Raw genomic sequence first — 13,833 nt, 5'->3', positions numbered from 1 at the left:
TGTTTCAGACCTCCTATGGCGTTTTTGCTGATAAATTGTGAAGAGATCTCTAGATTTTTCACTTTTGTCTTTGTTTTAAATGTTTAATTTGTTAAGTTTCCAATTTTGCCCCTATTTCTACTTACATTCTCACGATTTTTCTTACCCAACCGTCCAGCCCATAAAATTTGGGCCTAATTTCCTTTTAAATCCTCCTCATTAGTCACTTAAGCTATTTAATCACAATTTAACAAATTTTACACTATTTTCAATTTAGTCCTTTTTATTTAATTAACTATCCAAACGTTAAAATTTTCAAACGAAACTTTAATACCAACTCAATGACACTCTATAAATATTTCTAAAATATTTATGGCTCGCTTTAAAATCTTCGAGGTCTCGATACCACGTTTTTGATTTTAATTATTTTAATATTTATTCCTAGTACACTATTCACTATTTCAAAAATTTTTCTAACTTCACATTTAACTTATACTTGCTAAATTTATAATATTTTCTACTCGTTTGTCAGATTTAGTGATCTCGAATCACCATTCCGACACCACTGAATATTCAGGCTATTATAGTGGTACTAGGATGGGTGACCTCTTGGGAAGTCCTCGTGTTTCACCCCTCCCATTTTATTTCATATAATGTTTTTTTTAGTTGCATTTTCTCGACGTCGTGTAACTCATTCGTTATTTGCGTTTTGTGAAATAAATAATTTGAAACGATATTTGGTCGAATTTGCATTTAAATTCGAGGCGCAAGTGCGATAAGGGGTAGCCTTTATATGAATAGATTGCGCAAGAGTTGACGGGTGTGATCATACCAGCATTAATGCACCGGATCCCATCAGAACTCCGCAGTTAAGCGTGCTTGGGCGAGAGTAGTACTAGGATGGGTGACCTCTTGGGAAGTCCTCGTGGTGCACCCCTCCCATTTTATTTCATATAATCTTTTTTTAGTTGCATTTTCTCGACGTGGTGTAACTCATTCGTTTTTTGCGTTTTGTGAAATAAATAATTTGAAACGATATTTGGCCGAATTTGCATTTAAACTCGAGGCGCAAGTGCGACAGGGGGCAGCCTTTATATCAATACATTGCGCAAGAGTTGACGGGTGCGATCATACCAGCACTAATGCACCGGATCCCATCAGAACTCTTCAGTTAAGCGTGCTTGGGCGGGAGTAGTACTAGGATGGGTGACCTCTTGATAAGTCCTCGTGTTGCACCCCTTCCATTTTATTTCATATAATGTTTTTTTTTAATTACATTTTCTCCACGTCGTGTAACTCATTCGTTATTTGCGTTTTGTGAAATAAATAATTTGAAACGATATTTTGTCGAATTTGTATTCAAATTTGAGGCTCAAGTACGATAACAGGAAGCCTTTATATGAATAGGTTACGCAAGAGTTGACGGGTGCGATCATACCAGCACTAATGGATCGGATTCCATCAGAACTCCGCAGTTAAGCGTGCTTGGGCGAGAGTAGTACCAAGATGGGTGACCTCTTGGGAAGTCCTCGTGTTGCACCCCTCCCATTTTATTTCATATAATCCTTTTTTTAGTTGCATTTTCTCAACGTGGTGTAACTCATTCGTTATTTGCGTTTTGAGAAATAAATAATTTGACACGATATTTGGCCGAATTTGCATTTAAACTCGAGGCGCAAGTGCGACAGGGGGCAACCTTTATATCAATAGATTGCGCAAGAGTTGACAGGTGCGATCATACCAGCACTAATGCACCGGATCCGATCAGAACTCTTCAGTTAAGCATGCTTGGGCGAGAATAGTACTAGGATGGGTGACCTCTTGGGAAGTCCTCGTGTTGCACCCCTTCTATTTTATTTCATATAATGTTTTTTTTAGTTGCATTTCTCGGCGTCGTAACTCATTCGTTATTTGCGTTTTGTGAAATAAATAATTTGAAACGATATTTGGCGAATTTGCATTTAAACTCGAGGCTAAGTGCGATGTGGGCAACCTTTATATGAATAGATTGCGCAAGAGTTGACGGGTGCGATCATACCAAAGACTAATGCACCGGATCCCATCGTAACTCTTCGCTTAAGCGTGCTTGGGCGAGAGTAGTACTAGGATGGGTGACCTCTTGAAGTCCTCGTGTTGCACCCTCCCATTTTATTTCATATAATGTTTTTTTAGTTGCATTTTCTCGACGTGGTGTAACTCATTCGTTTTTTGCGTTTTGTGAAATAAAATAATTTGAAACGATATTTGGCCGAATTTGCATTTAAACTCGAGGCGCAAGTGCGACAGGGGGCAGCCTTTATATCAATAGATTGTGCAAGAGTTGATTGGTGCGATCATACCAAAGACTAATGCACCGGATCCCATCGTAACTCTTCGCTAAGCGTGCTTGGGCGAGAATAGTACTAGGATGGGTGACCTCTTGGGAAGTCCTCGTGTTGCACCCCTTCTATTTTATTTCATATAATGTTTTTTTTAGTTGCATTTCTCGACGTCGTGTAACTAATTCCTTATTTGCGTTTTGTGAAATAAATAATTTGAAACGATATTTTGTCGAATTTGTATTCAAATCTGAGGCTCAAGTAATATATCAGGCAACATTTATATGAATAGGCTGCGCAAGAGTTGATGGGTGCGATCATACCAGCACTAATGCACCGGATCCCATCAGAACTTCGCAGTTAAGCGTGCTTGGGCGAGAGCAGTACTAGGATGGGTGACCTCTTGGGAAGTCCTCGTGTTGCACCCCTCCCATTTTATTTCATATAATGTTTTTTTTAGTTGTATTTTCTCGGCGTGGTGTAACTCATTCGTTATTTGCGTTTTGTGAAAAAAATAATTTGAAACGATATTTCGTCGAATTTGTATTCAAATTCGAGGCTCAAGTACGATAAGAGGCAGCCTTTATATGAATAGGTTGCGCAAGAGTTGACAGGTGCGATCATACCAGCACTAATGCAATGGATCCCATCAGAACTCCGCAGTTAAGCCTGCTTGGACGAGAGTAGTACTAGGATGGGTGACCTCTTGGGAAGTCCTCGTGTTGCACCCCTCCCATTTTATTTCACATAATGTTTTTTTTAGTTGCATTTTCTCGACGTGGTGCAACTCATTCGTTATTCGCGTTTTGTGAAATAAATAATTTGAAACGTTATTTGGTCGAATTTGCATTTAAATTCGAGGCGCAAGTGCGATAAGAGGCAGCCTTTATATGAATAGATTGCGCAAGAGTTGACGGTGCGATCATACCAAAGACTAATGCACCGGATCCCATCGAACTCCGCAGCTTAAGCGTGCTTGGGCAAGAGTAGTACTAGGATGGGTGACCTCCTGGAAGTCCTCGTGTTGCACCCTCGCCATTTTATTTCATATAATGTTTTTTTAGTTGCATTTTCTCGACGTGGTGCAACTCATTCGTTATTTGCGTTTTGTGAAATAAATAATTTGAAACGTTATTTGGTCGAATTTGTATTTAAATTCAAGGCGCAAGTGCGATAAGAGGCAGCCTTTATATGAATAGATTGCGCAAGAGTTGACGGATGCGATCATACTAGCAATAATGCACCGGATCCTATCAGAACTCCGCAGTTAAGCTTGCTTGGGCATGAGTAGTACTAGGATGGGTGACCTCCTGGGAAGTCCTCGTGTTGCACCCCTCCCATTTTATTTCATATAATGTTTTTTTAGTTGTATTTTCTCGATGTGGTGTAACTCATTCGTTATTTGCGTTTTGTGAAATAAATAATTTGAAACGATATTTGATCGAATTTGCATTTAAATTCGAGACGCTTGTGCGATAAGGGCCAGCCTTTATATGAACAAAGTTAGCGAAGAGTTGACAAAAGCGATCATACCAAAGCACTAATGCACTCGATCCCATCAACCATTTCGATATCTAACGCAACCATAACATTCAAATTTACTTTTTACTTCAATTCCCTATACATGCCATATAAATCCAAAAAGTTGCTTAACATAATCTATCGGAGTATATCTGGATAGTGTGATTCTTGATGTAGATCCGATCCTCCAATGTATAAACTGTTAATCTACAAAACAATAAACACACACATGTAAGCTTATAGAAAAGCTTAGTAAGTTCATAGGCATAAAACATAAATCTTACCAAACACTTGTACACTTATACAATATACACCATTACTAAATTTACCTGTCAACCACAATCTTTGGTGAGTTCCTTGGTATAAACTCACTACTACTTATTCTTTTACCATAATTCCTTTGGGCCCATTTGTCACTTACCATCCTTGATCAAAATTAAGGAACGATTACTAAAATTGAGTACTTCACTTTCACTTTAACATATGACCTCTTATCACTTGTCCTTGATCGATAAGTGTAGCTAGGCTACCACTTATCACTTTGCCATTTGATCGATAAGTGTAGTGAAACTACCACTTATCACTTTACCACTTGATCGATAAGTGTAGCCACTTATCACTTTGTCTCTTGATCGATAAGTGTAACCACTTATCACTTTGTTTCTTGATCGATAAGTGTAACCACTTATCACTTTGTTTCTTGATCGATAAGTGTAGCCACTTATCACTTTGTCACTTGATCGATAAGTGTAGCTAAAACTACCACTTATCACTTTGTCACTTGATCAAGTACTCAATTCCTGCTGCTCCACTTAATTTGATCATTTATTTGATTTTCATATTTTTATTTTATTCTCATTTCAACAATAAATACATTTCATCATACATTGTATAATTCATGAAATTAACATTTAATCATTAAATTTCAGCCATATGAACTTACTCGGTCGATTTGCGTAATTTGCAAAAGTTCGTGGACTAATCAACTACTTTTTCTTTTCCTCGGCTTGCTTGGGTTCTCGATCTAAAATACAAATTTATTCATTCATCAGCATATAATTCTATTCTAATCCATTTCACAATTTATGCCCTTAAATTTTCGAAATTACACTTTTACCCCAAACTTTACAGTTTTTACAATTTGGTCCCTACTCAATTAACCCCTCAATTGATCTAATTTTTCTCAATTAACACCTTTCCAACTATTTTAAACTACTACATAGCCTTTCATACTCAAAACCGCAACACCAAACCTTAATTCCCAACTTTTTCACAATTAAGTCCCTAAAATCAATTTCTATCAAAATTACTTAATAAAATCATCATATAACAAAATTAAAGCTTTAATTCCATGTTCATTCATCATATACTTCCAGCATGTATTCATAAAAACTTTCAAAATCAGCCATGAAATCAAAAACTAATGAAATAATTAGTTGGGCCTAATTCTAAAAGTATCAAAATCACAAAATTAGAAGAAATAATCAAGAATTAAACTTACATGATTCAAATATATCAAAAACCAGCTTGTTTCAGACCTCCTATGGCATTTTGCTGATAAATTGTGAAGAGATCTCTAGATTTTTCACTTTTGTCTTTGTTTTAAATGTTTAATTTGTTAAGTTTCCAATTTTGCCCTATTTCTACTTACATTCTCAACATTTTCTTACCCAACCGTCCAGCCCATAAAATTTGGGCCTAATTTCCTTTTAAATCCCTCCTCATTAGTCACTTAAGCTATTTAATCACAATTTAACAAATTTTACACTATTTTCAATTTAGTCCTTTTATTTAATTAACTATCCAAACGTTAAAATTTTCAAACTAAACTTTAATACCAACTCAATGACACTCTATAAATATTTCTAAAATATTTATGGCTCGGTTTAAAATCTTCGAGGTCTCGATACCTCGCTTTTGATTTTAATTATTTTAATATTTATTCCTAGTACACTATTCACTATTTCAAAAATTTTTCTAACTTCACATTTAACTTATACTTACTAAATTTATAATATTTTCTACTCGCTTGTCGATTTAGTGATCTCGAATCACCATTCGACACCACCTTGAATATTCAAAGTATTATAAGGGTACTAGGATGGGTGACCTCTTGGGAAGTCCTCGTGTTTCACCCCTCCCATTTTATTTCATATAATGTTTTTTTTAGTTGCATTTTCTCGACGTCGTGTAACTCATTCGTTATTTGCGCTTTGTGAAATAAATAATTTGAACGATATTTGGTCTAATTTGCATTTAAATTGAGGCGCAAGTGCGATAAGGGCGACTTTTATATGAATAGATTATGCAAGAGTTGACGGTGTGATCATACCAAATTAATGCACCGGATCCCATCGAACTCCGCAGCTTAAGCGTGCTTGGCGAGAGTAGTACTAGGATGGGTGACCTCTTGGGAAGTCCTCGTGGTGCACCCTCCCATTTTATTTCATATAATCTTTTTTAGTTGCATTTTCTCGTGGTGTAACTCATTCGCTTTTTTGCGTTTTGTGAAATAAATAATTTGAAACGATATTTGGCGAATTTGCATTTAAACTCGAGGCGCAAGTGCGATGTAGGCGCCTTTATATCAATACATTGCGCAAGAGTTGACGGGTGCGATCATACCAGCACTAATGCACCGGATCCCATCAGAACTCTTCAGTTAAGCGTGCTTGGGCGAGAGTAGTACTAGGATGGGTGACCTCTTGCGAAGTCCTCGTGTTGCACCCCTTCCATTTTATTTCATATAATGTTTTTTTTTTAATTGCATTTTCTCAACGTCGTGTAACTCATTCGTTATTTGCGTTTTGTGAAATAAATAATTTGAAACGATATTTTGTCGAATTTGTATTCAAATTTGAGGCTCAAGTACGATAACAGGAAGCCTTTATATGAATAGGTTACGCAAGAGTTGATTTGGTGCGATCATACCGGCACTAATGGACCGGATCCCATCGTAACTCCGCAGCTAAGCGTGCTTGGCGAGAGTAGTACCAAGATGGGTGACCTCTTGGGAAGTCCTCGTGTTGCACCCCTCCCATTTTATTTCATATAATCCTTTTTTAGTTGCATTTTCTCGACGTGGTGTAACTCATTCGTTATTTGCGTTTTGTGAAATAAATAATTTGAAACGATATTTGGCCGAATTTGCATTTAAACTCGAGGCGCAAGTGCGATGAAGCGCCTTTATATCAATAGATTGCGCAAGAGTTGACGGTGCGATCATACCAAAGACTAATGCACCGGATCCCATCGAACTCTTCGCTTAAGCGTGCTTGGCGAGAATAGTACTAGGATGGGTGACCTCTTGGAAGTCCTCGTGTTGCACCCCTTCTATTTTATTTCATATAATGTTTTTTTTAGTTGCATTTCTCGACGTCGTGTAACTCATTCGTTATTTGCGTTTTGTGAAATAAATAATTTGAAACGATATTTGGCCGAATTTGCATTTAAACTCGAAGCACAAGTGCGACAGGGGGCAACCTTTATATGAATAGATTGCGCAAGAGTTGATTTGAAAGCGATCATACCAAAGACTAATACACCGGATCCCATCGAACTCTTCGCTTAAGCGTGCTTGGCGAGAGTAGTACTAGGATGGGTGACCTCTTGAAGTCCTCGTGTTGCACCCCTCCCATTTTATTTAATATAATGTTTCTTTTAGTTACATTTTCTCGACGTGGTGTAACTCATTCGTTTTTATGCTTTTGTGAAATAAATAATTTGAAACGATATTTGGCGAATTTGCATTTAAACTCGAGGCGCAAGTGCGATGAGGGCGACTTTTATATGAATAGATTGCGCAAGAGTTGACGGAGTGCGATCATACCAAAGACTAATGCACCGGATCCCATCGTAACTCTTCGCTTAAGCGTGCTTGGCGAGAATAGTACTAGGATGGGTGACCTCTTAGGAAGTCCTCGTGTTGCACCCTTCTATTTTATTTCATATAATGTTTTTTTTAGTTGCATTTCTCGACGTCGTGTAACTCATTCCTTATTTGCGTTTTGTGAAATAAATAATTTGAAACGATATTTTGTCGAATTTGTATTCAAATCTGAGGCTCAAGTAATATATCAGGCAACATTTATATGAATAGGTTGCGCAAGAGTTGATGGGTGCGATCATACCAGCACTAATGCACCGGATCCCATCAGAACTCCGCAGTTAAGCGTGCTTGGGCGAGAGCAGTACTAGGATGGGTGACCTCTTGGGAAGTCCTCGTGTTGCACCCCTCCCATTTTATTTCATATAATGTTTTTTTTAGTTGTATTTTCTCGGCGTGGTGTAACTCATTCGTTATTTGCGTTTTGTGAAATAAAGAATTTGAAACGATATTTGGCCGAATTTGCATTTAAACTCGAGGCGCAAGTGCGACAGGAGGCAGCCTTTTTATGAATAGATTGCGCAAGAGTTGACGGGTGCGATCATACCAGCACTAAGGCACCGGATCCCATCAGAACTCTGTAGTTAAGCGTGCTTGGGCGAGAGTAGTACTAGGATGGGTGACCTTTTGGGAAGTCCTCGTGTTGCACCACTCCCATTTCATTTCAAATGATGTTTTTTTTAGTTGCATTTTCTCGACGTGGTGTAACTCATTCGTTATTTGCGTTTTGTGAAAAAAATAATTTGAAACGATATTTTTCAATTTGTATTCAAATTCGAAGCTCAAATGCGATAAGAGGCGCCACTATATGAATAGGTTATGCAAGAGTTGACGGCAAGCGATCATACCAAAGACTAATGTATCTTGGATCCCATCGTAACTCCGCAGCTAAGCGTGCTTGGGCGAGAGTAGTACTACGATGGGTGACCCCCTGGGAAGTCCTCGTGTTGCACCGCTCCCATTTTATTTCATATAATGTTTTTTTAGTCGCATTTTCTCGACGTAGTGTGACACATTCGTTATTTGCATTTTGTGAAATAAACAATTTGAAACGATATTTGGTCGAATTTATATTCAAATTTGAGGCTCAAATACGTTAAGAGCCAGCCTTTATATGAATAGGTTGCGCAAGAGTTGACGGGTGCGATCATACCAGCACTAATGCACCGGATCCCATCAGAACTCCGCAGTTAAGTCTGCTTGTGCGAGAGTAGTACTAGGATGGGTGACCTCCTGGGATGTCCTCGTGTTGCACCCCTCCCATTTTATTTCATATAATCTTTTTTTTAGTTGCATTTTCTCGACGTGGTGTAACTGATTCGTTATTTGCATTTTGTGAAAAAAAGAATTTGAAACGATATTTGGCCGAATTTGCATTTAAACTCGAGGCGCAAGTGCGACAGGGGGCAGCCTTTATATGAATAGATTGCGCAAGAATTGACGGGTGCGATCATACCAGCGCTAATGCACCGGATCCCATCAGAACTCTTTAGTTAAGCGTGCTTGGGCGGGAGTAGTACTAGGATGGGTGACCTCTTGGGAAGTAGTACTAGGATGGGAGACCTTCTGAGAAGTCCTCGTGTTGCACCCCTCCCATTTTATTTCATATAATGTTTTTTTTAGTTTCATTTTCTCGACGTGGTGTAACTCATTCGTTATTTTCGTTTTGTGAAATAAATACTTTGAAACGATATATGGTCGAATTTGCATTTAAATTCGAGGCGCAAGTGCGATAAGGGGCAGCCTTTATATGAATAGAGTGCGCAAGAGTTGATTAAAAGCGATCATACCAAAGACTAATGCACATGATCCCATCGAACTCGCAGCTTAAGCGTGCTTGGGCGAGAGTAGTACAAGGATGGGTGACCTCCGGAGGTCCTCGTGTTGCACCCCTCCCATTTTATTTCATATAATGTTTTTATTTAGTTGAATTTTTTTTACGTGGTGTAACTCATTTGTTATTTACGTTTTGTGAAATAAATACTTTGAAACGATATATGGTCGAATTTGCATTTAAATTCGAGGCGCAAGTGCGATAAGGGGCAGCCTTTATATGAATAGAGTGCGCAAGAGTTGACGGGTGCGATCATACCAAAGACTAATGCACATGATCCCATCGAACTCTGCAGCTTAAGCGTGCTTGGGCGAGAGTAGTACAAGGATGGGTGACCTCCGGGAGGTCCTCGTGTTGCACCCTCCCATTTTATTTCATATAATGTTTTTATTTAGTTGAATTTTTTTTACGTGGTGTAACTCATTTGTTATTTACGTTTTGTGAAATAAATACTTTGAAACGATATATGGTCGAATTTGCATTTAAATTCGAGGCGCAAGTGCGATAAGGGGCAGCCTTTATATGAATAGAGTGCGCAAGAGTTGACGGGTGCGATCATACCAGCACTAATGCACCGGATCCGATCAAAACTCCGTAGTTAAGCGTGCTTGGGCGAGAGTAGTACTAGGACTGGTGACCTCCTGGGAAGTCCTTGTGTTGCACCCCTTCCATTTTATTTCATATAATGTTTTTTTTTAGCTGCATTTTCTCGACGTGGTGTAACTCATTCGTTATTTTCGTTTTGTGAAATAAATAATTTGAAACGATATTTGGTCGAATTTGCATTTAAATTCGAGGGGCAAGTGCGATATGGGGCAAACTTTATATGAATAGAGTGCGCAAGAGTTGACGGGTGCGATCATACCAACACTAATGCACCGGATCCCATCAGAACTATGCTGTTAAGCGTGCTTGGGAGAGAGTAGTAGTAGGATGGGTGACTCCTGGGAAGTCCTCGTGTTGCACCCCTCCCATTTTATTTCATATAATGTTTTTCTTTAGTTCAATTTTCTCGACGTGGTCTAACTCATTTGTTAGTGACGTTTTGTGAAATAAATAATTTGAAACGATATTTGGTCTAATTTGCATTTAAATTCATGCGCAAAGTGCGATAAAGGGCAATCTTTATATGAATAGATTGCGCAACAGTTGACGGGTGCGATCATTCCAGCACTAATGAACCGGATCCCATCAGAACCCCGCAATTAAGCGTGCTTGGGCGAGAGTAGTACTAGGATGGGTGACCTCCTGGAAGTCCTCGTGTTGCACCCCTCGCATTTTATTTCATATAAAATTTTTATTCAGTTGCATTTTCTCGACGTGGTGTAACACATTCGTTATTTACGTTTTGTGAAATAAATAATTTGAAACGATATTTGGACGAATTTGCATTTAAATTCGAGGCGCAAGTGCGATAAAGGGCAGCCTTTATATGAATAGATTGCACAACAGTTGACGGGTGCAATCATTCCAGCACTAATGAACCGGATCCCATCAGAACTTTGCAGTCAAGCGTGCTTGGGGAAGAGTAGTACTAGGATGGGTGACCTTCTGAGAAGTCCGCGTATTGCACCCCTCCCATTTTATTTCATATAATGTTTTTTTAGTTGTATTTTCTCGATGTGGTGTAACTCATTCGTTATTTGCGTTTTGTGAAATAAATAATTTGAAACGATATTTGATCGAATTTGCATTTAAATTGAGACGCTTGCGATAAGGGCACCTTTATATGAACAGTTGCGAAGAGTTGACAAAAGGATCATACCAAAGACTAATGCACTCGATCCCATCAACCATTTCGATATCTAACGCAACCATAACATTCAAATTTACTTTTTACTTCAATTCCCTATACATGCCATATAAATCCAAAAGTTGCTTAACATAATCTATCGGAGATATCTCGATAGTGTGATTCTTGATGTAGATCCGATCCTCCAATGTATAAACTGCTAATCTACAAAAACAATAAACACACACATGTAAGCTTATAGAAAAGCTTAGTAAGTTCATAGGCATAAAACATAAATCTTACCAAACACTTGTACACTTATACAATATACACCATTACTAAATTTACTCACAACCACAATCTTTGGTGAGTTCCTTGGTATAAACTCACTACTACTTATTCTTTTACCATAATTCCTTTGGGCCCATTTGTCACTTACCATCCTTGATCAAAATTAAGGAACGATTACGGAAAATTGAGTATTTCACTTTCACTTTAACATATGACCTCTTATCACTTGTCCTTGATCAGATAAGTGTAGCTAGGCTACCACTTATCACTTTGTTACTTGATCGATAAGTGTAGTTGAAACTACCACTTATCACTTTACCATTTGATCGATAAGTGTAGCCACTTATCACTTTGTCTCTTGATCGATAAGTGTAACCACTTATCACTTTGTTTCTTGATCGATAAGTGTAACCACTTATCACTTTGTTTCTTGATCGATAAGTGTAGCCACTTATCACTTTGTCACTTGATCGATAAGTGTAGCTAAAACTACCACTTATCACTTTGTCACTTGATCGTAAGTACTCAATTCCTGCTGCTCCACTTAATTTGATCATTTATTTGATTTTCATATTTTATTTTATTCTCATTTCAACAATAAATACATTTCATCATACATTGTATAATTCATGAAATTAACATTTAATCATTAAATTTCACCATATGAACTTACTCGGTCGATTTGCGTAATTTGCAAAAGTTCGTGGACTAATCAACTACTTTTTCTTTTCCTCGGCTTGCTTGGGTTCTCGATCTAAAATACAAATTTATTCATTCATCAGCATATAATTCTATTCTAATCCATTTCACAATTTATGCCCTTAAATTTTCGAAATTACACTTTTACCCCAAACTTTACAATTTTTACAATTTGGTCCCTACTCAATTAACCCCTCAATTGATCTAATTTTTTCTCAATTAACACCATTCCAACTATTTTAAACTACTACATAGCCTTTCATACTCAAAACCGCAACACCAAACCTTAATTCCCAACTTTTTCACAATTAAGTCCCTAAAATCAATTTCTATCAAAATTACTTAATAAAATCATCATATAACAAAATTAAAGCTTTAATTCCATGTTCATTCATCATATACTTCCAGCATGTATTCATAAAAACTTTCAAAATCAGCCATGAAATCAAAAACCAATGAAATAATTAGTTGGGCCTAATTCTAAAAGTATCAAAATCACAAAAATTAGAAGAAATAATCAAGAATTAAACTTACATGATTCAAATATATCAAAAACCAGCTTGTTTCAGACCTCCTATGGCATTTTTGCTGATAAATTGTGAAGAGATCTCTAGATTTTTCAGCTTTTGTCTTTGTTTTAAATGTTTAATTTGTTAAGTTTCCAATTTTGCCCCTATTTCTACTTACATTCTGCTGATTTTTCTTACCCAACCGTCCAGCCCATAAAATTTGGGCCTAATTTCCTTTTAAATCCCTCCTCATTAGTCACTTAAGCTATTTAATCACAATTTAACAAATTTTACACTATTTTCAATTTAGTCCTTTTTATTTAATTAACTATCCAAACGTTAAAATTTTCAAACGAAACTTTAATACCAACTCAATGACACTCTATAAATATTTCTAAAAATATTTATGGCTCGGTTTAAAATCTTCGAGGTCTCGATACCTCGTTTTTGATTTTAATTATTTTAATATTTATTCCTAGTACACTATTCACTATTTCAAAAATTTTTCTAACTTCACATTTAACTTATACTTACTAAATTTATAATATTTTCTACTCGTTTGTCAGATTTAGTGATCTCGAATCACCATTCCGACACCACTGAATATTCAGGCTATTACAGTGGTACTAGGATGGGTGACCTCTTGGGAAGTCCTCGTGTTTCACCCTCCCATTTTATTTCATATAATGTTTTTTTAGTTGCATTTTCTCGACGTCGTAACTCATTCGTTATTTGCGTTTTGTGAAATAAATAATTTGAAACGATATTTGGTCTAATTTGCATTTAAATTCGAGGCAAAGTGCGATAAGGGCGCCCTTTATATGAATAGATTGCGCAAGAGTTGACGGTGTGATCATACCAAAGATTAATGCACCGGATCCCATCGTAACTCCGCAGATTAAGCGTGCTTGGGCGAGAGTAGTACTAGGATGGGTGACCTCTTGGGAAGTCCTCGTGGTGCACCCTCCCATTTTATTTCATATAATCTTTTTAGTTGCATTTTCTCGACGTGGTGTAACTCATTCGCTTTTTGCGTTTTGTGAAATAAATAATTTGAAACGATA

At 37.3% G+C, this 13,833-nt stretch overlaps 13 non-coding genes and 11 pseudogenes across 13 annotated transcripts; all 24 read left to right on the top strand.

Moving 5' to 3' along the window:
- Positions 1–797: 797 nt before the first annotated feature.
- Positions 798–916, top strand: LOC128033119 (5S ribosomal RNA). The gene has a single exon (XR_008189454.1). It is a non-coding gene; the product is annotated as a 5S ribosomal RNA (ribosomal RNA).
- Positions 917–1,099: 183 nt separating this feature from the next.
- LOC128032845 (5S ribosomal RNA) lies at positions 1,100–1,218 on the top strand. Its single transcript, XR_008189185.1, has one exon. It is a non-coding gene; the product is annotated as a 5S ribosomal RNA (ribosomal RNA).
- A 185-nt stretch (positions 1,219–1,403) lies between these two features.
- Positions 1,404–1,522, top strand: LOC128032835 (5S ribosomal RNA). The gene has a single exon (XR_008189175.1). It is a non-coding gene; the product is annotated as a 5S ribosomal RNA (ribosomal RNA).
- Positions 1,523–1,706: 184 nt separating this feature from the next.
- On the top strand, positions 1,707–1,825 carry LOC128033070 (5S ribosomal RNA). Its single transcript, XR_008189406.1, has one exon. It is a non-coding gene; the product is annotated as a 5S ribosomal RNA (ribosomal RNA).
- Positions 1,826–2,003: 178 nt separating this feature from the next.
- LOC128033517 (5S ribosomal RNA) lies at positions 2,004–2,121 on the top strand (annotated as a pseudogene).
- Positions 2,122–2,304: 183 nt separating this feature from the next.
- Positions 2,305–2,423, top strand: LOC128033410 (5S ribosomal RNA; annotated as a pseudogene).
- Positions 2,424–2,606: 183 nt separating this feature from the next.
- On the top strand, positions 2,607–2,725 carry LOC128033034 (5S ribosomal RNA). Its single transcript, XR_008189369.1, has one exon. It is a non-coding gene; the product is annotated as a 5S ribosomal RNA (ribosomal RNA).
- A 184-nt stretch (positions 2,726–2,909) lies between these two features.
- Positions 2,910–3,028, top strand: LOC128033025 (5S ribosomal RNA). Its single transcript, XR_008189361.1, has one exon. It is a non-coding gene; the product is annotated as a 5S ribosomal RNA (ribosomal RNA).
- Positions 3,029–3,211: 183 nt separating this feature from the next.
- LOC128033379 (5S ribosomal RNA) lies at positions 3,212–3,330 on the top strand (annotated as a pseudogene).
- Positions 3,331–3,513: 183 nt separating this feature from the next.
- Positions 3,514–3,632, top strand: LOC128032838 (5S ribosomal RNA). The gene has a single exon (XR_008189179.1). It is a non-coding gene; the product is annotated as a 5S ribosomal RNA (ribosomal RNA).
- Positions 3,633–6,136: 2,504 nt separating this feature from the next.
- Positions 6,137–6,253, top strand: LOC128033452 (5S ribosomal RNA; annotated as a pseudogene).
- Positions 6,254–6,429: 176 nt separating this feature from the next.
- On the top strand, positions 6,430–6,548 carry LOC128033377 (5S ribosomal RNA). Its single transcript, XR_008189535.1, has one exon. It is a non-coding gene; the product is annotated as a 5S ribosomal RNA (ribosomal RNA).
- A 187-nt stretch (positions 6,549–6,735) lies between these two features.
- Positions 6,736–6,853, top strand: LOC128033177 (5S ribosomal RNA; annotated as a pseudogene).
- A 1,081-nt stretch (positions 6,854–7,934) lies between these two features.
- LOC128033223 (5S ribosomal RNA) lies at positions 7,935–8,053 on the top strand. The gene has a single exon (XR_008189508.1). It is a non-coding gene; the product is annotated as a 5S ribosomal RNA (ribosomal RNA).
- Positions 8,054–8,237: 184 nt separating this feature from the next.
- On the top strand, positions 8,238–8,356 carry LOC128033302 (5S ribosomal RNA). Its single transcript, XR_008189521.1, has one exon. It is a non-coding gene; the product is annotated as a 5S ribosomal RNA (ribosomal RNA).
- Positions 8,357–8,538: 182 nt separating this feature from the next.
- LOC128033491 (5S ribosomal RNA) lies at positions 8,539–8,660 on the top strand (annotated as a pseudogene).
- Positions 8,661–8,843: 183 nt separating this feature from the next.
- On the top strand, positions 8,844–8,962 carry LOC128033035 (5S ribosomal RNA). The gene has a single exon (XR_008189371.1). It is a non-coding gene; the product is annotated as a 5S ribosomal RNA (ribosomal RNA).
- Positions 8,963–9,146: 184 nt separating this feature from the next.
- LOC128033411 (5S ribosomal RNA) lies at positions 9,147–9,268 on the top strand (annotated as a pseudogene).
- A 514-nt stretch (positions 9,269–9,782) lies between these two features.
- On the top strand, positions 9,783–9,901 carry LOC128033473 (5S ribosomal RNA; annotated as a pseudogene).
- A 184-nt stretch (positions 9,902–10,085) lies between these two features.
- LOC128033068 (5S ribosomal RNA) lies at positions 10,086–10,204 on the top strand. The gene has a single exon (XR_008189404.1). It is a non-coding gene; the product is annotated as a 5S ribosomal RNA (ribosomal RNA).
- Positions 10,205–10,389: 185 nt separating this feature from the next.
- Positions 10,390–10,507, top strand: LOC128033257 (5S ribosomal RNA; annotated as a pseudogene).
- Positions 10,508–10,692: 185 nt separating this feature from the next.
- LOC128033048 (5S ribosomal RNA) lies at positions 10,693–10,810 on the top strand. Its single transcript, XR_008189384.1, has one exon. It is a non-coding gene; the product is annotated as a 5S ribosomal RNA (ribosomal RNA).
- Positions 10,811–10,995: 185 nt separating this feature from the next.
- Positions 10,996–11,114, top strand: LOC128033163 (5S ribosomal RNA; annotated as a pseudogene).
- A 2,500-nt stretch (positions 11,115–13,614) lies between these two features.
- Positions 13,615–13,735, top strand: LOC128033397 (5S ribosomal RNA; annotated as a pseudogene).
- Positions 13,736–13,833: the final 98 nt, after the last annotated feature.

This window comes from Gossypium raimondii, chromosome 9 (genome assembly GCF_025698545.1).
Source record: "Gossypium raimondii isolate GPD5lz chromosome 9, ASM2569854v1, whole genome shotgun sequence".
NCBI classification, from domain to species: domain Eukaryota; kingdom Viridiplantae; phylum Streptophyta; class Magnoliopsida; order Malvales; family Malvaceae; genus Gossypium; species Gossypium raimondii.
Note: the sequence above shows the minus strand (reverse complement) of the source record. Positions and strands in the feature narration are given on the sequence as shown.